The 25,068-nt window shown below is 40.4% G+C and overlaps 1 long non-coding RNA gene across 2 annotated transcripts; it reads right to left on the bottom strand.

Annotated features, from left to right (window-relative positions):
* Window positions 1-18,001: 18,001 nt before the first annotated feature.
* Window positions 18,002-19,355, bottom strand: LOC134647039 (uncharacterized). Of its 2 annotated transcripts, none has more exons than XR_010096801.1 (3): window positions 18,980-19,355; window positions 18,508-18,908; window positions 18,002-18,373 (listed from the first exon to the last, which is right to left on the bottom strand). It is a non-coding gene; the product is annotated as an uncharacterized LOC134647039 (long non-coding RNA). The 2 variants fall into 2 exon arrangements; XR_010096800.1 differs by having other exon boundaries at window positions 18,508-19,068; window positions 19,142-19,355.
* Window positions 19,356-25,068: the final 5,713 nt, after the last annotated feature.

Here is a 25,068-nt window from a genome sequence, read left to right as displayed (position 1 = left end):
TGCAGAAGTCAGACCTTATTGGAGTCACAGAAACGTGTCTGCTTTTTCCATCTCTAGGCTCGAAGGACCAATTTAAATGACAGGGGATTTCTTTAAATCACCCTGCCGTTCTTCAGCTGAGACGTCTGAGCTAGAAAACACTTACAACTGCAGTTCTTTACTCGCGAGGACGGTCACAGAGCGCTCGCACAGGAGACACTCATGGACTCGCGCTTTGTCACCGTCTGCGTTCTTTACTTATACAAGATTGATCTGTGTGTGTGTGTGTGTGTGTGTGTGTGTGTGTGTGTGTGTGTGTGTGTGTGGTGTTACAAAGATAACATCATCACTCCAGTAGCGGGACTTTCCCTTTTCTACATCTGTATGTTCTCGTAAAAGAGCTGAGCTTTCTTCTTCTCTACATCTAAATGTTCAGAACAACAGGAAGCGCTTAGTATCTACATAAGTTCATCACACAAGTTACTAGGTGAAAAGTCACATAGACATGTGCTTAATTATAAAAAGAATACATTTCATGTAACTGATCAAAACATAATTTTCTTCTGACAGACTGATATTTGGTGGCACATCATATCCACTAGATCATGTTATGAGGGGAAGAAACTGCCCCAAGCCACTAGGGCAGCAAAACAGCTAATCCCAGTTTTGCTGAAGTTGTTTGAAGAGGTGACGGTCTCATGGAAGGACAGTCTCATGGCAGTAGCCCAATACAAGGAGCTTTTTCCCTGGATTTTGAGGGGACTTAGAAACATGGAGAAGCACTGCTTACTGTCCAAAGGAAGCTGTTAGTTGCAGCCTACCTCAATCTATAGCTAACACACTCGTGTCAGAGGCAGACCACTTTCAGACTGCTGTAACTGAAAATCACTATGAAGTGGCAGCTATAGTGGTAAGGGCATTAATGTGTTTACTTCATGTTCGCTGCTTACCTAGCAGAGCTATCCAAGGACATGGCAACCAAACCTGACTGGAATCTGTGGGAAGAAGTCACCGAGTTTACTGATATTTGCCTCCATGCGTAGCACTGTGCTGTCCCAACCATAGGTAAATCTATGGGGATGATGGTGTTGCTATCAAACCCATCAGAGATAGATTATGTGTCTCTTTTTGAGCAATATCAGTTTGCTGATCCTGATCCAGTTGCTGTAGTGTCTTCAGGTTTGAGTCTGATGGGCCAGGCTTGCCATCCGATATTGTGTGTGTGAATGTTATCTGCAGCCATCACACATTCAAAGGGAGAAAGCACTGGGGTTAGCCCAATCCTTCTCCGACACCCAGACAGCCCTTTTGATGAAAAACATGGGCTGCACAACAGAGTATGAAGAAAACAAATCATTTACAGCAAAAGAATTATCACAAAGAAAATTAATAAACAGTTCCTGCCTCTTTAAAGAAAGGAAAATGATGTTCCAGTTGAACTGGTTTATTCATTAACTGGCTTTGCTCATATATTCCAGTCTTCATGTTCCAGATGTATCAATTTCTGTGTGCATATCACACGATTTGACCAGAAGAAAGACGTTGCAAAAAAGACTGTCACCATCTCTAGTCCATGCATATTCGTTCTTGCATAGGTATTGATATTATATTCAGAAAACATTGCAAATAATATTGATTAGACATATTTTTAATAAAGTTAAAATGGAAAAAACAGCCCTCTGGCTGGACTCATACCCGTATGTGTGTGACATAAATAACAAGCAGGCTTTTTTTCTTCTAACAACACCGAGCAGGTAAAGGTGTAAAGGTTTTCCCGCATACATCTTGGTCACTTTGTCTGTTTAACACCTGCTGCTGATTTAGAAAACACACCTATATTAACTGGTGATATCCTTCTGAGAACGGAGGGGAAAAAGTATCTTTCTGGGGGTATTTTTTGTGATTTGTGTCAACCACAGAGGACATACATGAAAAGATCCTCTCAGGAGGATAGTCCCAGTTTAGCATAGGTAGCTGCCTGCTAATAATTACAAATGATGGTTTCTGTGAAAAACAAATCACTAACTTGATAGTCATCAATTGACATTCATGCCCATGTGCACTCACTTTGCTAAAACCCAACCCAGTCTATGTGCCTAAGGTGTTTGCATCATCTGATGTATTACCTTAAAAGCATTCTCCCTGCCCCCTTTTTCTTCTTTTGAAGAAATAAACTGGTGACTCCAATGCAGCCACTTGTGTTCCCCCCGCAGCTCCATTTAAAGTCATTGGTCATCTCCAAGTGCTCTATGGTAAACAGAAGCAGGCCAGCTGTCTAAGGAAATAATACATATCATTGAGCAGGCAATTAAACTGTGAATATCACCAGGTAACATGGGTGTGTTTTTAAAAATCAGCAGCAGGTGTTAAAAAGTGACAGAGTGCTGTATGCAGATAAAGTTAAACTCAAGTTGCCATTGAGCTGCTCAGTGGTGTTAGAAGGAGAATATCAGCTATATTTATGTCACAGAGAAACACGGAAAATAGTTCAGCCAGAGGGCTGTTTTTCTATTTTAACTTTATTTAAAATATTTTTAATCACCATAATTTGCATTGTTATGTGAAGATGATATTAACACCAGTGCACATGTGCATTTGCATGAACTGGAGATAGCAACCTTCTTTTTCTGCAAGGTCTATTTTTCTGTTGTATTACTGTTATATTGGTAACCAGGCTTACAGTACACAAGCTACTTAAGGTGTGTTGTTCTAATAAGGTTGTTCCACTCACCAGCTAGTTAGAATTGGTGGAATGAGACAAATGTTTGTGAGGAAAACACAGGGAGGCGCATCCCATAGTGAGACATCTCACTTATGCTACTCTGAGAACTGAGGTTATGCAAGTAACATAAAGTTTTTACCGGTTTCAGCAACAGATTGAATGAGATTTTTAAAATGAAATTGTTACAAAATATACTTTATCTTTACATTGTCCTTTTGCCAATGGCAACACATTTGTTTCTTAAAATACAAAAATATATATGGGTTTCAGCTGTAAATTAAATCAGTACTTTCAGGTTATTAATTAATCATATTGTCCTAAAAGAACCAGAAGTGTGTCACAAAGTGAGACTGAATTGCATTTAAAAAATGTATATTCTTTATATTATTTTATTATTGACTTCTAAATGCAATGTTTTCAAACTTTAAAGCCCTGCAAGCACTGGCACATATGAAGATGAGGATAACTACCTACGGACAGGTCAGCAATGCAACCATCATCAAACTTATTGAAGAGGTATGCCTATAAAATTATATTATTATATTTATATAATATATTTAAAATTTGTTTTCTTTGTGGATTATTTAAACTTGCTTTTGAAACTGAAGTAAATATTTAGATGTTTAATCTTTGTTTTTTCTCTCTTTTTAGTTTTTTAGCAACCAGATCCTGAATGGAACAGCCCACAGTCTCTCTGTGACAAATATTCAACAAGTGAGAGTCGGCCCATAAAAGCTTTGTATGGACAGAAGTCAAAAGTGACTGAATGAAGACAACAATTCAAGGATGTATTTCGTTTAACATACTGTGAAGCACCAGTATGACTGAACTGTCATACTGCCTCTTCACATATCTTGAAATAAAGCAAGCCATCAATTTACAAGTCAAGAAAAGAATTTCTGAGTAAAAAAGAAGATTAAATAACAACCAGCTTTGTAATTCCACACTTTTGCTTGTATTTTACATAAATGTGAGAATTGGAAATGTGCTCTTGGTGTGAGTGTCAACTTGCAAAGTATAATAGAAATCTCAAACCAGGAAATTTGATCTGTCACAGATTTGTAAGACGCGTTATCAATTCTTCAGCTCGAGAAGCAGAGGTCACTCTGACAAGCCTGGTAACCAGAAAACTGTAAAGCTGAAAACTTCTTGCTTATATAAACAAAGAAAAGTGAGTGAAGCATACCAAGTGAATGAATATTTCACTCAAATCCGGAAAATCAGTTGTCTGTCAGATATTACTGGCAGAACTTGTTATTATGAGTGATTCTGTTGTACTCAAGGTCACCTTTCCAGTTCATTGGCAAGACAGAATTTGAAAGCATTCCTTTACATTTTACTTTAAAGAATAACTAAAATTTGGAGGATGTACAACACACTGTGTGCAGAGAAACTCTGAGAAAGTTTCTGTCATGCAAGCTCACATTGATGAGTGATTGTTTAAATGTCTTATTTGGCAAACTTGCTTCTCTTGCCATTCAAATGTCAGGTGCATTTTAATGTTGGGAGAAAATGTTTTGTTTTGTTTTGTTTTTGTTTTTTTTTAGCAATAAGCCTATGCAACATATGCATTTTATATTATATTATTATTTTTGCACTAAAATTCTGTAGTGTAATGTAAACTTGTCTTTATAAGTAACCCAAAATTAGCTGTAATGCATTCCTGAGTAATGTGTTACTCTAATCATATTGCAATTTTTAGTCACATGGCAATACAATGTATTACTGTGCTAAATTAAATAATCACATTACAGCTAATTTGGGGTTATTACTTACTTTGCAAAGGGTTTTCGGTTGTCTGCAGGGACAGATAGATAGAAAGCATCAAATATGTCTTTTTCTTCCTGTGCACTGGCACTACCATCAGCTGATGTCAGTTAATGTTTGGTGTTAAATGCTCCAGCTGAGAAGTATAATGTGCAATAACAAATTTATAGACCATGATAATCCATATAGCACACACAACAAAAGTGACTATTTTTGAACAATTTTATGTTGCATTTAAAATACTTGTAAATACTGACCTAGGCCAAATCAGGCTTGATTGTAAAACTTCTACTATATATCCTGAGTAAATGATACAAGTTAATTTCATGAAGTTAGAATATTGTGAAAAGTTTAGTATCTACAACCACAATCATGATGAAAACTGCTGACTTGATAGTTATTGAGATGACAACCACTGACAATCCCCTCAGAGAGTGTAAGCCACAGAAGGTCATTGCAGAAAAGCTGCCTGTTCACATAGTGCTGTATCAAAGCATACCAAATAAACTGAAATGGAAAAATATGGTGGGTTAAAGTAAACAAGCATCAGGGATCACTGTAATCTGGAGAGAATGGTCAAAAAAAATCCATTGAAGTGGATTTGAGGCTCATGTCACTGCATACAGTGCCACCGCACACAGATGCCAACAGAAAGGACCTACAACTGTCACAATCCTAAGATCAAACAATGGGCCTCATTTATTATGAGTGCATAGGGACAAATCTGTGCATAAATTGTGTGTATGAAGATTTCACAGAAAAATCTGTGTTCGGAGGGTGTGTTCCAGCTACAGGGGAATCACACTCCTCAGCCTCCCTGGGAAAGTCTATGCCAGGGTGCTGGAGAGGAGAGTCTGTCCATTAGTCAAACCTCGGATACAGGAGGAACAATGCGGTTTTCGTCCTGGTCGTGGAACACTGGACCAGCTCTTTATCCTCTCAAGGATACTCGAGGGTGCATGGGAGTTTGCCCAACCAGTCTACGTGTGCTTTGTGGACTTGGAGAAGGCATTGGACCGTATCCCTCGGGGTGTCCTGTGGGGGGTGCTCCGGGAGTATGGGGTGTCTGGCCCATTGCTACGGGCCATTCAGTCCATTGCAAGAGCTTGGTCCGCATAGCCGGCAATAAGTCGGACTTGTTCCTGGTGGATGATGGACTCCGCCAGGGCTGCCCTTTGTCACCGATTCTGTTCATAATTTTTATGGACAGAATTTCTAGGCATAGCCAAGTGGCGGAAGGCTTTCACTTCAGTGGTCTCAGGATCTCATCTCTGCTTTTTGCAGATTATGTGGTCCTGTTGGCTTCATCAGGTGATGGCCTCCAGCTCGCCTTGGAACGGTTCGCAGCCGAGTGTGAAGCGGTGGGAATGAGAATCAGCACCTCCAAATCTGAGGCAATGGTCCTCAGCCGGAAAAGGGTGGAGTGCCCACTCCAGGTCAGGGACGAGACCCTGCCCCAAGTGGAGGAGTTTAAGTATCTTGGGGTCTTGTTCACGAGTGATGGGAGAAGGGAGCGGGAGATCAACAGACGGATTGGTGCAGCGGCTGCAGTGATGCGGACGCTGCACCGGCCTGTTGTGGTGAAGAGAGAGCTGAGTGTAAAAGCAGAGCTCTCAATTTACCGGTCGATCTACGTCCCTACCCTCACCTATGGCCACGAGCTGTGGGTAGTGACTGAAAGAACGAGATCGCAGATGCAAGTGGTGGAAATGAGCTTTCTCCGAAGGGTGGCTGGGCTCTCCCTTAGAGATAAGGTGAGAAGTTCAGCCATCTGGGAGGGGCTCAGAGTAGAGCCGCTGCTCCTCCATATCAAAAGGAGCCAGTTGAGGTGGTTCGGGCATCTGTCAAGGATGCCCCCTGGGCGCCTCCTGGGTGAGGTTTTCCGGGCATGTCCCACCGGGAGGAAGCCCCGGGGCAGACCCAGGACACGCTGAAGAGATTATATCTCCCGGCTGGCCTGGGAACACCTTGGTGTTCCCCCGGATAAGCTGAAGGAGGTGGCTGGGGAGAGGGAGGTCTGGGTTTCTCTGCTTGGGCTGCTGCCCCCGCAACCCGGCCCCAGATAAGCGGAAGAAAATGGATGGATGGATGATGGATGGATGGATGGATGGATGGAAGAGGGCAACTGCCTCAAATAAAAACAGTAAGTCTCCTGGACCAGATGGTATTCCTTGCAAATTTTACAAGTGAGATTTTGTGCCCATACCTGCATAAAACATTGACTCAAGCTTTAGTTGAGAAAGTCCTCCCTCCCACTCTTACAGAGGCAATTGTAACTGTTATTTATATAAAAAAAGGCAGTGTAAGGAAGAGGACTCCCTTACTACATTTATTTGTATTATATTATCTGTATAGCACTTTAGAGCACACCTTTCACTTTATTAAAAGCACCTTATCAAGCACTTTATTTAGCATTGCACTTTAAGCATGGATTTGCACACAAGAAGTTTAAATATTTATTGATTATTTATTGGGAATTTTAAAATCAGTTGGTAGCCTTGATTCAGATCCTGCACAGCTGCTCCTCATCAAGGAATGTGGTGGTTGTCTGTCAGGAAAGAAGAATGGTGATTGAGATTGTGATTAAGGTTTACCAGTAAGGAAAACTAATGCAAATGTGTGTTTGAAATCTAGGAATAAAAGTGGTGCAAATAAGTGTAGGAAGATAATGATTACTCACCTTTCTTGCCTGTGTCCTCTTCAGGGTGTTTGGGCAAATGTTTCCCCAGGGGTCCAGACACCATTTAAAGGTTCCGGGAGAGACCATTGGTAAAAAGAGTGTGGTGAATCTTTTTGTGCTTGGGTTTCTGGGTTTTTATAATATTGGGTTTGGTGTAACATTAAAGTGTGAAATATTTATTAATATGAAAATGTGAAATGTATTTATGTATTTATTTATTCTAATTCATATATTATATACTGTGGTGGAAGGTTGGGATTTAAGAATTTACCTAAGAGTGGAATAATGGTTAAGTCGGTGACAGCTGAACATATTTAAGGCTGCCGGTTGTCATTAGAAGGGGATATTGTGCTGTGAAGAAGCTCGACAAGTGAATTGTTGTGAGGAGAGCTGTATGGCAAATAAATACTTTTGTTCCACTACACTTGCCTTCGTCCATCTCACTGTGTTTCCAGCCGCTAAGGGCTGCCCTGTTACAGGCAGGAATGCTGAAAATGTTGGTTCTTCCCATCTCCTTACTAAATCTGGATGTGAAACTATTCTCTAGAATACTCGCCAATAGATTGAGCCTCTTTTAAACACGATTAGTACACTCAGATAAGACTGGATATGGAAGCATACATAAAGATACAACTATTTTTGGTTATAACACTTCTAATATTTCACTCGATGATGTGTTATTATATATCACCCAGCCAGAAAAGGCAGTCCCCATCATATTAGACAAAATTCAGTTATTTGGGTCCTTCTTTTGATATAGGATAAATTTGAATAAAAATGAACTAATGCCTATACGTGTGAGTAACTCCTCTTGGCTACAAAACCTCCTGTTTAGTATAACTTATGAGAGGTTCACTCTGGGTATTCAGGTTACAAAGTGCTATTCCTCTCTATTATTAAATTCTAACTTCTCTCCCTTAATATCTGAGCTTCAGTCAAGTATACAGTTTTGGAACATGCTCATTGGTAGAGTTTATGCTATAAAGATGATAATTTTGCCTAAGTGGTTATATTTATTTCAAAATCTCCCTGTGTTTCTTCCTAAATCATCCATTGAGTGTTTCGGTCTGTGTGTTTCCTGTTTTATTTTGATAGTTCCTTGTCCTGTGTTCAGTGTTTTCAGTTTTCCTTCTTCCCTGTCTTGTTATGTGTGATTACTCCCAGCTGTGCTCTCCTCTTGTCTCATTCCCTCGTTACTCCCCTGTGTATTTATGCCCTTTGTTTTTCGCCGTCTGCTGTTGCGTCGTTACCCCACATTGCTGTGTTTTTCCTCCGTGCTTCTGGTAATTTCTAGTTCTCTGTTCCTGCCATAGTTTCCTAGTTTGAGTTATGTGTTTCTATTTTTTTTTAGTTTTATGTTTAGATATTTTGATACTGCAGTGAAGATGTCTCCCTTGGTTCATTCCTTTGTTTGGGTCCAATCCCTCCTGCCATACCGCGCTACATGACAAACTGGTTTGAAGGAAATGGTCACCTTGTGATTAAAGGTAATAACATAATATATAAAAAGACTCCAGTATAATTAAAGGCCCTTCATTCAAAACATTACTGAAGGTAATATGTATGATTAACATAAGGTAAATGAACAACAAAAAACAGAAATTGCCTTGTTTAAGCATATCAAACTATTCTTTCTGATTCATAGTACATTAATTTACATGTTTTCTAATGTATATACTGCTGAGTTGTTTAATCTTTTATTTTACATCGTAATTGTAATCTATAACATCAATTGTGCATGGTAAATGTAGTGTGGAAAAATATCATTTATGCCACTGAGGTGTGGTGTTGTTGAAGTACGTGCACATAATTTTCATCAATCAAATTTGTGTTTAAATAGAGCTCTCTATAATTTGCTACTAAATAATATGAATAAACATGCTGAACTGTAGTAATGCTTTCTGATCTCTTAACATTCATTTTGATGGCAACTGCAAGTTGATTACATGGCGCTTGGACCTGCATTGCTGTGTTGATGGCTTCAGCCAAACTATTATATACTTACTTGAAAGACTAAAATATATGTAAGACTAAACTCAGAGTTGTATGAAGACACATAAATATTTTAAACTTTTTGGATTCACTGAATGAGCTACATTATAGATTATACATTATGTTTATTTGACAAGGAACTTGACTGAGGCAGACGAATTTGGAAATATTAAAACCTTGACAAGTTAATGCGCAATTTCAGGCAGCAATACACAGTAAGGGAAAGTATGGTTATGCATTTTTATTTTTATTTTTCCAAGAGAGACTAAGACAAAAGAGAAACACGAAAACTCATACAGCATAATGTGTTCATACTCTGTCAGACCTGGAAGTGTTACGTAATGCAATAATGAGAGGTCAGTGGCAACCTAATGCAGTTAACAAACATGTCGCCAAGAGGGAAACTACTGTAGAAAAGCAGTCATCTCCTCTATGAATAACTCAGTGGAGGGTGCTGGTAAAAGGTCAGTAGGTGGGCTCTTAAGGTATCTTTATATTATCTCATTTGGCCTAAATAAATTGCCAGTGTGTCATGTCTGAGTTGTTTTCCTGAATGGACACAAAATGCAGACACGATGTCTAAGTTCATTGTGTTTATTTATAGTGAATGATTTGCAAATAAAGACAATTGAAACTTCAGATCGTTAGTGGTAGCAGGCAACTCCAAGCCGTCTGATCCTCAACCTCCCAGTTACAAAAGATGCCCGTCAACACAATTGCTTCCTCCTTTCACTTTAGTAACTCATGCGTTTCATCTTTCAACAGTCTCAAGGAACTATGTAAAAATGTTATTACAACTGAGAGGATACTTAAGGAGCAATGGAATCTGTGTAGTCACTGTTATACAAGTATGTTATGTAACATAAAAATTTCAGAAATGCTGAACTATAAATAGTTACATGTGTTTATTGTAAACTAAATTGCCAATTACTTTCTGCATCCTGGAAAAAAATCTCTCCAGAAGGTAACAATCATCTGCTCAGCAGCTCTTCTGTTGCTAGATGAGATAGATGAAAAGATCATCCACCTAAATCAACATCTTCCTCATTTTTGCCTATTTTACCTGAGAATTGTATACAGATCATCAAGTTGCGATCATAAGATATTCTTTGGAAACCATGCAAGGCTCCCTTCTACACAGCAGAGTGATTTATATTAAATTTGCACTGCTGTTTTTTTGTTTTGATTTTTTTTTGTTGTTTTTTGCTTATTTTGCTCCAGCAGTATGGCACTCTTTCTGCACTAAAAACTGAAAATAAAACACAAAATTAAATACATCACCCACTCAATCATGTTACAGAATTTGAGAAACCGGTCTTGGACAACCAGTTAATGCAATTTATGTGTCATACTCATCACAGAGGTTTAAAGCCAAAGTTTTATGTTGATTTGACAATTCTGGAAAGCTATAATCAAACTCAAATTCTGTGGGTTTGCTGCTCACATGTGACTCTCCAAGCTCACAATAATAGCTTGATTAAAATGCTTATCATCTGAAGAACTGCCAGAAAGAGATGCCATTAGAGTTAAATATAAAGAGTAATCTTCATCATTAACACTCATGGTCGGGATGTAATCACTTCTTGCCATGTAGTCTTGATCACAAATGCTGCTCCCATCACTTCCTTGCTTTGCTCTTCACCTTTTACCAACACTCCTGGCAATCCACTGGGTGCCAGTATCATTTTATTCATCACTGCTTGTGCCAGGGTCGTCACCTTTAACGTGACTTCCTCTGTTCAGTGTATCACAGACCTTAAAACACTACTGGTGTATTTCATATGTTTTAAATAATAATGATTTATATATTTTGCTTCTTCAGTTTGTAACACTCATTACACGAATACACACAGTATCAATAAACAATAGTATTTTGCTTGACATCCTCTGGAATGGGTTCAGCAAAGCTATCCTTGATGTGTTTCACGACAGTTTGGTTGTCCCAGGTCTTCTGGAATTCAAAAGCACCGAGGATGTGCCCGTAACCATGATTTTGAACCTTGTTTGCACACTACTCCCCATGATTGATTTGGATATAGTGTTGTAAGTAAGCATTCTTGTTGAAATGGTCATGCTGCTGTTCCCTAGTTCTGAAATATAACTATTAGATATCATAAACAACACCAAGTGACAACTAATAATGCTGAAATGCAGACAGTAGAACAATATCCTACCCTCTGCATGCAACACTTCCATAGACCAAATTGTTAGTTAGGTAAACAGAAGGGGTCATTTATGTATATAATTAAAAAAAAGATATATTCCCCTCTCACCCCTGCGGGCAGTCTATCCTTCAGGCTCAGGTCCTCTACCAGAGGCCTGGGAGCTTGAGCGTCCTGCACACTATCTTTGCTGTTCCTAAGACTGCGTTTTTCTGGACTGACAGCTCGGATGTTGTTTCCGGGATGTTCTGGAGCTACTTGCCTAGTTTGGGAGTCACTCCACCTAGTGCTCCAATTCATGTAACCCTTTCTGCTGGGGCTACTTGCCTAGTAGCATTCCAACAGCACCCTATTTTCGTCTCTTCCCCATCGATGCCATCTTCTTCCAGCAGTCCACTTCTCATCAGGGTGTCTTGGTTCCTCAACACCTGACGTGGACCTTGTTAATCCAGGTGACGTCCGAGCCAGTATGGTGTCATGGCCTGTTATGTTATGTTATGTAAATGGCCACAACATATGGCTTCTTATTTATTTTAACATATTTACGATATGATGTAACCATGACATACAGTCTATTACTTGAATTGTTACAGCAAGCGGATCAGACTCAGGGTCAGACTAGAAACACAAGTTAAAAGTTCTTTTATTTTCACAAAAACACCAGGTGCAGAACATAGGTGGGGGGAAAGCCAGGAGTTCCAGTGGTCCACGGGAAAGATTCAAGGAAGAGAAACCAATCCTTCTCACTCGTTCGCTCTGTTTGAGAGATCCCACACACGCCACTTCAAACTGCCCAAATCCACGCTTAAGGTTCCAAGGTTTAGAAACATTCATATAATTTCAGAAATAAGCACAGCAGTTCACCAACTTTGTTTCAACTTCACATCGTGGATCTAATCACACAGAGTTTGATAAGATTGAAGTTGTCCCTGGCTGCCCTTTCTCATCATAGCTGAGAGCCTTATGTGAATAAAAATGATCAAAGTGCTAAAACAGAGCTTTTTCCTATTTTCCAATAATAAAGCATTTTTATTCTTAATGAAACGTGTGTGTGTGTGTGTGTGTGTGTGTGTGTGTGTGTGTGTGTGTGTGCACACATGCATGAGTCAGCTTCAACCTTGTTTTTTGTGTGTCTGGAAGAATGCAGGAAGACAAGAACTGTGGTGTTGACTCATCATACACATAGCCCTGTGGTTTTACTGAGGATTATTATGTTTAATTATTACTTAATACCATATAAGTGTATGTAAGTATAATGAACGAGGGGTGGGGGGTGGGGGGGCAGCACAAAAGGGCAATTGGTAGCTGAATGTCTGATTTTTAAAATATAACATATAATAATAAAAAGAAAATAAAAAGAAATCATGTTGAGTAAATTGTGTTTGATAAGCACAGAGTTAAAGAGTAAAAGGACAGGAAAGTATTTCTTAAAGTATTTCTATATAACTGGGTTAAAAAGAGGATGTAAGAGTATATAATTTGTAAAATCTAATTGAAGAGTATTTAAACTAAATGAAACATGTAGTAAATTATAATCATGTCTGACCAAATGCTTAAATGAGGTGGAATTTTCTCTGTTATAGAAAAGATGCAACTGTAAAAAGTGAAGTGATTTTAAAGTTTAAGGTTTAAACTCTGTTTTAAATCATGTATGTGAAAAAAGCTTTCTCTTCCCTTTTGTCTTCTGTGAAATCAGCAGTTCTGAAGATTGGACTCAAGACATTGAAGGTTCCAGCAGAGACACTAGACGGACTGACCCAGCCTGACCTGTGAACCTGCAAATTGGTTGCATGTTTTTCATTTTCCTCTCTGCTCATTTTTGCCATGTTAGATGGGTAACTCAGAAAGATTTACATTGTACTTTCACTAAATGCCCAGGGGATGCTGCTTTCCTGTTCTGTGATTGTAATCAACTCAGTACATGGGGATAAGTGTATCTTCTGATCCAGTTGTGGTCATCCTTCCTCCGACCTCTCCTTGCCAAAGATGAGAACAAAATCAGCATTAACTCAGAGTAGGTTAGTTAGATAAGTATAGTTGAGGTGATTTGATCATTGTTTGTAGTTGAAGAGTCTGGGTGCTAAACTGGTCTGCATGCAGTCTACACCATTCACCAACTGAACACACTTGGCACATCACGGAATGAATGTAGCTATAAATAAAAAAAAAAACAGATAGAATTAACAAAGTCGATTGTAACAAACTTTCTATTTGAGTAAAAATCATTATGAAGGGAGAAACTCCAGCACACAATGAAAAACCTGTTTGACTGCCACATGAATAGCTTTAGTTGCTAACTGCAATGGCATTTTAGTTGGCTGACAGCACTAGCACGTTAACCCAGTTGTGCTTTCAAAATTCTGGGTTTAGGAATTAGCTTTAGCTGCGTACTTTCAGTTTCATTTTATACCCACCCATCAGCAGTAAGGTCAAAATAAAACAACTAAATTGACTTTATGTACACAAACTGTTGGCATTTCTTAAATCTAGTCTACAATTCACAATTTATATTCTATGTTTTGTGTTACTAATTTTGTCTTTGTTAAATTCAAATACAACCCTTTGCCTATGACTCATAAACACTAAGTGATGTACTCCTACAGAGTGCTTCCAATCACAGCCTATAATGAGAATGAGAATTTTACTTATTAAGATCATGAAGACATTACAAATCAGACACCACCAGATACACTAAACTAAGTTAAACTTGTAGAGATTGTAGTGACATTAACTGTTAAACACTGGACTGTCACCCTGTAATGCTGCGTAGTGAAAGGATGCCGATGTTTCTAAAGTGTGATGCATTTTACTATTAATAACAAAAAACAAAAAAATTATTTGTTGTACATTACAAATACACGTATTTTCCCATGCACATGCTTAGTTGTTTCAATCTAAATGAAACTAGTCTCTCATAATAGTTGTTTAACACTCCTTTGAATAGTGGAGGGCGGAGCATTTCATGATCTAATGCACAGTCACACCTAAAACAGTCTGTGCTGAGAGCAGTGAGAAGTAACTACAACCACCATGGAAAGAAAAATTATTTGCTGGATAATACTGCTTGGACATTTTCATGCAGCACAGAGTAAGTATTTATTACAATGTGGGATACTAATAACTAAATGACATTTATTTTAAAGTAAATAAATGTTTCTAGATATTTGCATGAAACATTAAGCATCAACGCACAGGACTTGTGATTTTTTTATAGTTTCACTAGCTGGGCTCACATCCTCATTAATGTTTCACAGCATTTTAGTAGGTAAAGGTGAATGGCTTGGACATGAATTGAGCTGCGGTTTGGGGAAGGCCTCGAAGGGGACTGGCGGCAGTTCCCGGGCCTGGCAGATCCCCATGTACTAAGTAGAAGTGAAGAAGTTAAAGTATTCAAAAGGGGAGGGAGGGTCGGGCACGTAAACGAGAATGAACCGCTTGTGGAAATGGGGGAACCTATATAGATGAGAGCCGGAAGGAGTGTGATTGGAGGCGTGGTCCCACTCCTGAAATTCAGATACTTAATCTCCAGTGAATTATTCACATTACTGGAATCAATGCAGCCCTATTAGACAAACTGACTAATGAGAGCAAACCGGTTACAGGTATAAAATAATGTAGTACTTAATAATAATACTTAATAATCAACAACTGCCTTTATATACTGTATATAATTTTGGATAATGACCATGGAGACAGAAGGTGCATTGAAAACCAAAGATCCTATTTACAATAAATGGTAAAACAATGATCAGTACCAACTGAGATGTAATTAGGAGTGAATGAAATGAAATTTCACGGTCTACGTGGCAGATTATGGGGACGTGGAAAAATAGGACCCAAAATGCAGGACTCTTCGATGAAAGCAGTGCATTTATTTACAGTGAGTAAATTTTGCACACAACTAAATCCTTGTGCACCCCCAGACTCCCATGCTGTGGCTTCCTCCCAGTGTCCGTGCTCTGTGTCTTCGCTTCCAAGTGTCCATGCACCCTGTGCTTGCTGCCCTCTCGTTTCCACGCTCCTCTTGTAAAATAACAGAGGCAGAGGCAGACAAATGTGCAACTCAGAACAGCAGCACAGTGCAGCTAAAACACATATAATAACAATAATAACAATGACAGTCCATGACAGTAAATGTGTATAGCATAGAACTCACTGCAGACATAATAAAGTTTAAGGATTTATGGTTAAAAACCTGATTACAATATGAGAGTATATTTCATTTGTAAAGTGGTTCAACTGTACCTAATAATGTGAATGCTCTAAAGCTCCATTAAGCATGGTGAAGAAAAGTAGGGGGAAAATATTTAACACTGTTATATACTAACAAAATGCATATTTACAGTACAAGAGAAACTTGTAGGCAAAGTGATAATGATACAATAAATAATCATGTAAGGGTTGGAAAGTCAAACTGCTTAATGGTGATGTTCGAAACTGTATCAACAGTCATGACAACAGCACAAAGCACAACTGGAGCATCAACCACCACAACTGCACCTCCAACAACAACTAATGCAGCTGCGACTACCACATCAGTAGCACCAACAATAACTACAGCAACACCAAATAACATGACCGCAGCACCAACCACCACAACTGCAGTACCATTTATTACAACAACACCTCCGACCAACACAACAGCAGCTCCAACCACTGCTGCACCATTCCATACAGCAACAGCGCCAACCACCACAACTGCTGCACCATTCCTTACAACAGCAGCTCCAACCACCACAACTGCTGCACCATTCCTTACAGCAACAGCGCCAACCACCACAACTGCTGCACCATTCCTTACAACAGCAGCTCCAACCACCACAATTGCAGCTCCAACCACCACAACTGCTGCATCATTCCTCACAACAGCAGCTCCAACCACCACAACTGCAGTTCCAACCACCACAACTGCTGCATCATTCCTCACAACAGCAGCTCCAACCACCACAACTGCAGCTCCAACCACCACAACTGCAGCTCCAACCACCACAACTGCTGCACCATTCCTTACAACAGCAGCTCCAACCACCACAATTGCAGCTCCAACCACCACAACTGCTGCACCATTCCTTACAACAGCATCTCCAACCACCACAATTGCAGCTCCAACCACCACAATAGCTGCATCATTCCTTACAACAGCAGCTCCAACCACCACAACTGCAGCTCCAACCACCACAACTGCTGCACCATTCCTTACAACAGCAGCTCCAACCACCACAATTGCAGCTCCAACCACCACAACTGCTGCACCATTCCTTACAACAGCATCTCCAACCACCACAATTGCAGCTCCAACCACCACAACTGCTGCATCATTCCTTACAACAGCAGCTCCAACCACCACAATTGCAACTCCAACCACCACAACTGCTGCATCATTCCTTACAACAGCAGCTCCAACCACCACAACTGCTGCACCATTCAGTACAACAGCAGCTCCAACCACCACAATTGCAGCTCCAACCACCACAACTGCTGCATCATTCCTTACAACAGCAGCTCCAACCACCACAACTGCAGTTCCAACCACCACAACTGCTGCACCATTCAGTACAACAGCAGCTCCAACCACCACAATTGCAGCTCCAACCACCACAACTGCTGCATCATTCCTTACAACAGCAGCTCCAACCACCACAACTGCAGTTCCAACCACCACAACTGCTGCACCATTCAGTACAACAGCAGCTCCAACCACCACAATTGCAACTCCAACCACCACAACTGCTGCATCATTCCTTACAACAGCAGCTCCAACCACCACAACTGCAGTTCCAACCACCACAACTGCAGCACCAACCACCACAACTGCTGCACCATTCAGTACAACAGCAGCTCCAACCACCACAATTGCAACTCCAACCACCACAACTGCTGCATCATTCCTTACAACAGCAGCTCCAACCACCACAACTGCAGTTCCAACCACCACAACTGCTGCACCATTCCTTACAACAGCAGTTCCGACCACCACAACTGCAATAAGTATACCAACCGCAATCAACATGACCGCAGCTCCAAACACTATAGAAGCAGTGCCAACCACCACAACTGCTGCACCATTACTTACAACAGCAGCTCCAACCACCACAACTGCAGCTCCAACCACCACAACTGCTGCACCATTCATTACAACAGCACTTCCGACCACCACAACTGCTGCACCAACCAATACAACTGCAATAACATTCATTACAGCAGCAACTTCAATTATTCCAACTTCAGCACCACCCACAAAAACAACAGCCACAGAAGGTGATTCCAATATATTTCCAGTAGTACGCCTCAGCCTAGTAGATGCAACTGTGACATTAATTTCAAAATCCTACATTTTCTTGTTCTCGCGTTAATGGATTGAAAAGATTTTTAGAAAACTTGACCTCTGAACTCTAACCTTGAGGTTGAGGTAACTGGGATTTATACTCATAATATTTTTAGTAGATACACCTGTGGCACCAATTTGCATCTCCTACATCCTACAATATGGAGGGAGGCACATCCGCTAGTGGGATGATCTGATATCGTCGTGTTGGTGTTGTTCCCATATCATCATGAAAATGTTGTTCCAGGTTCAACATTGCAAGTTACCAATCACATTGTTGTGATGTTATTTTTTTGCGCGCCAAGCCATTCCTGCATTTATGAAATTCCAATGTTGCAAGTGTGACCAAGTGGTCGGCGGGGTTAAATAAAAGGAAATAAAATGACAACGCCACCTAGGGGATTTTCACCCCTAGGAAATATATTTAAGAAAAATAGATAAAAGGAATAAAAAGAGGCCGCACAGATTCAAGGATGCACTCCGAGGCAGGTTGGCTCCAATATTAAAACAGTTTATTTATAATAAGAATAAATAAAATATTAGAAACCAAAATGTAGCGTCATTGTTGACAGTGTCTTAAAGCGAAAATAAAACAAACATGGAACTTGGACTTACCAGCAGCCGTGGACCCAAAAGAAAATCACACAAAACGAAAATCACTGCAGCCCACCCGGTGCTGTACAAAAGAAAGTGTGAAAACGACCCACCACCTGAGGTCCCAGGGCCACTGGCACGTCCTTCATCCACTGAAATAAAACACAGAAGTATGTTAACAGGATAAAAGGGACACTGAGCGTCTGGCTCGCTACAGATAATAAAAAAAAAACTAAAACACACTTTAATAACTTTAATAAAAGAAACCACACACACGCACACACACCACAATGGAAGGCTTATGCCCCACGGGTCCACTCGTACTGGTAATAGTCGTCCCAGACTCAATTGCCAGCTGGTCTGGCTCCCCACAGGCTAAGACCAGCAACGGAGGCAATTTAAAATTCCCGGCACGACACTCGGGCAAAGGATTGCTTCAGCCCGATCACAGAAGCGTGGGCACACGCCACAGTTCAGAAATAAAATAAAATAAAACCAGGCGAACCAGGAAATGGTAGGCCTACTTAATAAAACCAAATAAGACACGATAAAACAATTCAAAACCAGGCAAGACAAGACAGCAGGCTCCACTGAGGAGGAGCCCTCACAACAACGGCTAGGCAGGTGTCTTGATTCTTCACTTAAGGCTGTGTGAGTTGCCACGGAGGTGAAGGCAGCGATCACACCCTAAAACAGACAAATATAACCTTAGCCTCTTGTAGTGGTGAACACTAATAAAAATAGTTTGAACAGCTTACCCCAGGACCGGAGGCGTTATACTCTCACTGGCGGGGGAAATCACACAAGCACCTCTCTTCGCAACGCCGGAATAAAACAACCTGCCGCGCTACAACAGGCCGCAAAACTATTACTATGCATTCCAATACTGAGAGGGAATCTGAGGTTAAGCGAGAGCATACCTGTGGCTGTCATATGATCTACTCTTGCCGATCAGTCCGTCGCAGAGTGTCAGCATTTACTGCTGCTTTGCGCTGAATGCATGGGAGGAATAATCCAAAGAAGCACCGGCTTGGCTTTATACCTGGTGCCAGCCTGCAATCAATATGCAGGTGGGTTCCCAATTGACCTAGTTTTGCAGTAAGAGCGAGCGCAGGAGAGAGCGACAGCAGTAGAGCGAGCGAACGAGAGAGAGAAAAGAAAGGCGAGTAGCCCATCCGGCTACACAAGGACAATATCAATTCTGCTTACCGTTTATTAAAGGGTTAGGGTCAGGGTCAGGGTCCGTTGATCGGCGGACAGAGGCGGTTTCTCGCAGCTTATGTACAGTTTTTTGTTTTACGGCGGTTTTTCCCGAAGTCGCAAAAGTATGACGTCACAACATTCTGATTGGTCACTTGCAGTGTTGATCCTGGAACAACGTTTAGTATGATGATCTGGGAACAACACCAACACGACGATATCAGATCGTGCTCCCATAGTGAGACATCTCAGGCCTGTTACTCTGAGAACTGGGGTTACGTGGGTAATCTAAAGTTTGCATTTGTGTTAGCAATTGGTTGAATGAGGATTTTTAAAATGAAATTGTTACAAAAACGATTTTATTTTCAAGTTTTCCTATTGCCACTGGCAATGAATTTGTTCTTGAAAATCCAAAAAATATTTATCAGTTTTCGTTGCAAACTGAAAAATAACCATAAGTATGTTACAAAGTGAGACTGAATTGTGTTTACAATATATTATATAGCTAATTTGGCCAGATGTTTTTTTTTAAGTGCAGGGCTCAAATACAAAGGCAAACTTCAAATTGATAGAGGTTTTCACTTGTAAATTTTGTTGTCTTTTCATATGTGAAAAGGGTTACATATCAGTTACAAGTTCCACAATTATATGTTCTTTTATTCACTCCTAATTGTTGTGTTTTAAACCCTAAAGCCCTGAAAGCACTAGCACATATGGAGATGAGGATAACTTCCTATGGAGAGGTCAGCAATGCAACAATCATTAAACTTCTTGAAGAGGTATAACAATATAGAGTTATCTCTTATTTACAACGAGTTTGCTTTGTGGATTCTTTAAACTTACTTTGAATGATAAGAAAATAAAATAAACATTATTTGTACTTTCTTTCTCTTTAGTTTTTTAGCAACCAGATCCTGCATGGAACAGCCCACAGTCTCTCTGTGACAAACATTCAACAAGTGAGAGTTGGCCCATAAACGCTTTGCATGGATCGAAGTCCATATGAAGACATAACATGTTTAGCTGCATGTTCCATAACACGTTTAGCTGACTTTTCTTACTAAATGGTTGGCTGTCTGAGTGGAGTCCAAAGAACAATGTGGGCTTTATAGATGCTTGGCAAACTTTCTGGGGAAAAATGGGTCTTGTCAGAAGAGATGGTATCCATCTCACTTTCAGTGTTGGGAAGGTTACTTTTAAAATGTATTCCATTACAGAATACCGAATACATGCCCCAAAATGTATTCTGTAACGTATTCCGTTACGTTACTCAATGAGGGTAACGTATTCTGAATACTTTGGATTACTTAATATATTATCATGCTGTTTACAACTACGTGAATGTACTATTGCTGTGATTTATTACTGTTACTGAAGGTCCGCGGCTCCGAACCGTAGTAAAGGGACATCTGGCTAATACGGTGGGTTCGTGTCGGGCTCGTAGCTGAAAAATAGCTTTACTTTGTTGTCTGGGTCAACTTTGCTAGCGAGAGACAGAGAGAGGCGTTGAAAGGCTGCTCCAACGGAACTTATTGTTTCCGGAGGAAAACAGGAACACAGTGTACAGTTGAGTCTTAATAGCTTACTTACAAATGGGCTCGTCAGGCACTCTTCTTGGCTGCAGTGGTTATTATTATATTTACATGCTTCCAGCTCCCGTTTTTGCTCCGTGACAGCTCGGACTTTTCCTTTCTCTCCCTCCCTCGCTCACAGACACATAACGTCCATTTAAGTAGTCCATTCTCGCTGCAGCACGGACTACACTGCCCATGAGGCTACATTCTTTAGGGCCATGCCTGTAGCATTCTGCCTTTTAGCTTAGCACAACAACAACAACAACAAAAAAGGCTCTCTCACCCAGGAAACAGGCAGAGAGAGAGAGAGAGCGTCACCCTGTAACCATGGCAACCGTAACGCTTCCGCCTGGAACAACAGAACATAGCTGTCAAACAAACCCAAACAGTCCTGACCCGCGACAATATGAAACAGGAAAGTATGTGTCTGCAAAGTTATTACAATATCAACAACTTTTCAGATACTGGCTTCATCTTATTCAGCTGTTTTCAGCAGACAGTTTCAGCTGTATGGCATTCACACAGCATTTTTGCAGGAAATGCAAATTTTTCTAGTTATTTATTGATTTTTAGAATGCTGTATACTACTATGCATGTAGATATTAATGAGACAAATGATATGTATCAATGTTACATTTGTCAGTACCAAACAACATCAACTTTGTGCGTACAAGAAAAATTACATTTGGTACGATATAGATGAGCAAACAAAAAGTGGGGTTGCCATCAGGAAATTTGGCAAGTTGTGTTAGAGGTTCAAGTCTAGGAAATAAATGTATTATGTCAGTCAGGGTTCTCACATGCAGACGTGTGCTTGTGTGTGTTGACAGCTGATTAAAACTGATTTAGGGGTTAAATGCTGTTGTAGAGCTCCTTTTCACACTCGATATTTAACAAATGTAAAACACAGCTCCTAGTCATCATTTCATAGTTAATAAAAAGACTTTATAAGAGTCAAGAGATTAGATTTAATCGTACCAAGGTGTCCAAGGTCCACCAGGTGTATATACAAATAGTGCAGGGGTAGTGCCATACACAAAGCGGTGACAGGGAAAAAGGCTCCGGGGAAATCCAGGTAGGGAAAAGACACTTGCTCCTCTTCTGACTCTGTCCTATCGTGACCAGTCTCTCTCCAAACACTCACAAGAAAACAGGAATCCACTCGGGGAATGCAGGGTCTGGTCCAGGGGATGCGAGTCACACACAATGATCCAGCAATGAGTAGAAGCCACTCCCTGGCTTAAATGCTGGCTGCACTGATGAGGCCCAGGTGTTTCCTCATCAGAGTGGCGTGGGCCGAGGGCGTGAATCCGCCATGAGTTCCGCCCTGGCGAGAGAGCGAGAGAGAGCAAGCAAGAGAGAGAGAGAGCAAGAGGGAGAGAGAGAGAGAGCAAGAGATAGAGAGAGAGAGAACGCTACTAGTCAGCGGCCTGCTGATCCCCTGGCCGTGACAGTCTGCTGAAAACAGCTGAATAAGCTGAAGCCAGTATCTGAAAAGTTGTTGATATTGTAATAACTTTGCAGACACATAACAACTTACTAAAAAGTAATAAGTTTGCAGAAATTGAATTACTTAGAAGATATATAATAACGTTGCAGTAATAGTATAACAAAGGAGAACTTAGCATTAATATTTCAACTTAGCAGAAACATAGTAACTTGGCAGAAATAGTACAACACTGCAGAAGTATTGTAATACAGCAGAAATGTTAATATTTAGGACAACCATAAGAACTTGGAAAAAAACGCTGTAAGAGTATAACTTAATATCAAGTAGTATAATAGCATAACTTAGTATAAAAATAAACATAGTAGCAGAAATACTATAATTTAGCAGAAAAGTAATAACTTAAGCAGAAATATTGGAAAAGCAAAATGGCCAGCTGAAAAAAGTTTCCTCAAAAGTACTTGTTGTTCAACTGTGAAAAATTGGCAGAAACATTAGAAAAGCAAGAAGAAACAGCCAGCAGATACTCAAAGCTAAGGCAAAAATGACATGCCTAACAATGTTTAGAAATATGGATACACACACAGAAAAGCAGTGACACATAAGCCACATCCAGAAAACAATGTGTCCAGTCAATCAGTCTGTATCTGCTGAATTTGGATCCAACAACAAGATGCTGCGTCCCAAAGAATGATTGTGGGGACCTCTCTTGCCTCCTTCCCCAGGAGATCTACTGTGCCTGCCTCATCCGGAAGGTCCTTTCCATTACAGCTGACTCCACTCATCCCTTCAACAGCTTCTTCAGTTTGCTGCCATCAGGACATGACCCATCCTGAGTGATTCTGTTATACTCAAGGTCACCTTTCCAGTTCATTGGCAAGAAAGAATTTGAAATCGCCCCTTGTTTGCTGAATGTTGTGTATTTTTACTTTAAAGTATAAATAAAATTTGGAGGAAGTCCAAAACATTGTGTGTGCAGAAGTCTCGGGAAGCTTCTCTTGCTATTGAAATATCAGGTACATATTAACTATAAGCCTCATGGGACCACCACTCTACCTACTGAGCAATCCCTGCCCCCAAACTAAATACCAAACTAAATTTGTTTCTAATTATTTTGTACTTTGTGGTGTAATATATACTGTATAATATAATGTATAATGCACTTTTGTATAACAATTTTGGGATTATAGTAGCATTTGGGCCACTGTGGCCAGCCCACCTGGGCCCGACTGGGCAAGCCCCACATGTACTTTTATTTGAGCCACCAAGTGGTTACTTTCGGCTACTTTCTTTTTCACATGGGATCACACCACAGTTGATGTGGTGACACCAGATGCCCTTATCCCACACAACACGATAGATTTATGCCACTTCCTAAGTTTGAAACTGCTTGAAAGCTTGTTAGTCAGTTAACCCACAGTGCAATGTATTCTCACTAGGCAGGCAAAGTAAAAAAAAAACCTAAAAAACCACACCTGTATTGGTAGATGAGAAATCAAGCAATCCTAAAATCATTGGCTATATAGCCAATAGTATTTACTCACCAAGGTTTTAATAGTTTTGCAATTTTCATTAGTTTTTATTTTCATTTAGTTTTGACTTCAGATTTTCAATTTTATACCAGTTTTAATTAGTTTTTACCATTTGTTTGGTAGTTTAGTTTAGTTTTGATTAGTTTCAGTTATAGTTTTAGTCGTGTTTGCAATAATTAAGTGTAACAAAATCCCAGTTTTATCATATCAGTCATTCTCTTCTGCTTATCCTTGGGTATGTTGCTATTCCAGCTACCATACCCTGCAACCGGGACAGGTCGCCAGTCTGTCGCAGGGCTAACACGCAAAGACAGACAACTCACATTCCCACCTATGGGGAACCTATGGGTTCTTTTAAAAAAAAAGAAAAAAGAAATTAGGGCAGATGAACAACCATTGATACCAGGTACCTATAAAAAGATATATCTTGGCCCCAATGAGACTATTAACTCTTGCAGCACCGGGTGTTCCTAATTTTGGTTCAAGTGAATTGCTAAACTTTTTGAAGGCAATTGAATCACATAGTTGTGTAGATATCCCACGCTTCCTCTCGCTTGTGATGTTTCTGCGAATTGACCAACCAGTAGCCATCGGGTCGCCGTTGGAAGCACTGCATTAATGTTTTTTGTGGCGTTGTCTCGGGATGAATCACGCTGCCTTGCTGTCACGGCTCGGGGCAGCGGCCGTGTGATGTGTGGAAAGGAGGACTCAAATGCAGTACTTATTCAGACGTGAGGGTGATTTATTAAGAATACCAAACATAAAGTGGAGATGGCAAAACAGAACTACGGATGAACTAAACTGGGAGAAACTAAACCAAAGAGCAGCAAACCTGAACATGGAGGGAGGACAGCAGGGATAGCACGCAGGGTGACACAGAGGATGAACACAGACGATGCGACGAGAAACAGAGGCAAACACACACTATAAATACACAGAGGGATACTGGGAAATCACACACAGGTGGGAGACACAGCTGGACCTGATTAACCTGACGAGACAGGGGAACACTAACACCAGGGACCAACAGAGGGAGCACAAACCCAGAAACCCAGTATCTAAAATCCCAAAACACAAACCATCCCAAAACAGCC

This window comes from Pelmatolapia mariae, linkage group LG17, assembly GCF_036321145.2.
Source record: "Pelmatolapia mariae isolate MD_Pm_ZW linkage group LG17, Pm_UMD_F_2, whole genome shotgun sequence".
NCBI classification, from domain to species: Eukaryota; Metazoa; Chordata; class Actinopteri; order Cichliformes; family Cichlidae; genus Pelmatolapia; species Pelmatolapia mariae.
Note: the sequence above shows the minus strand (reverse complement) of the source record. Positions and strands in the feature narration are given on the sequence as shown.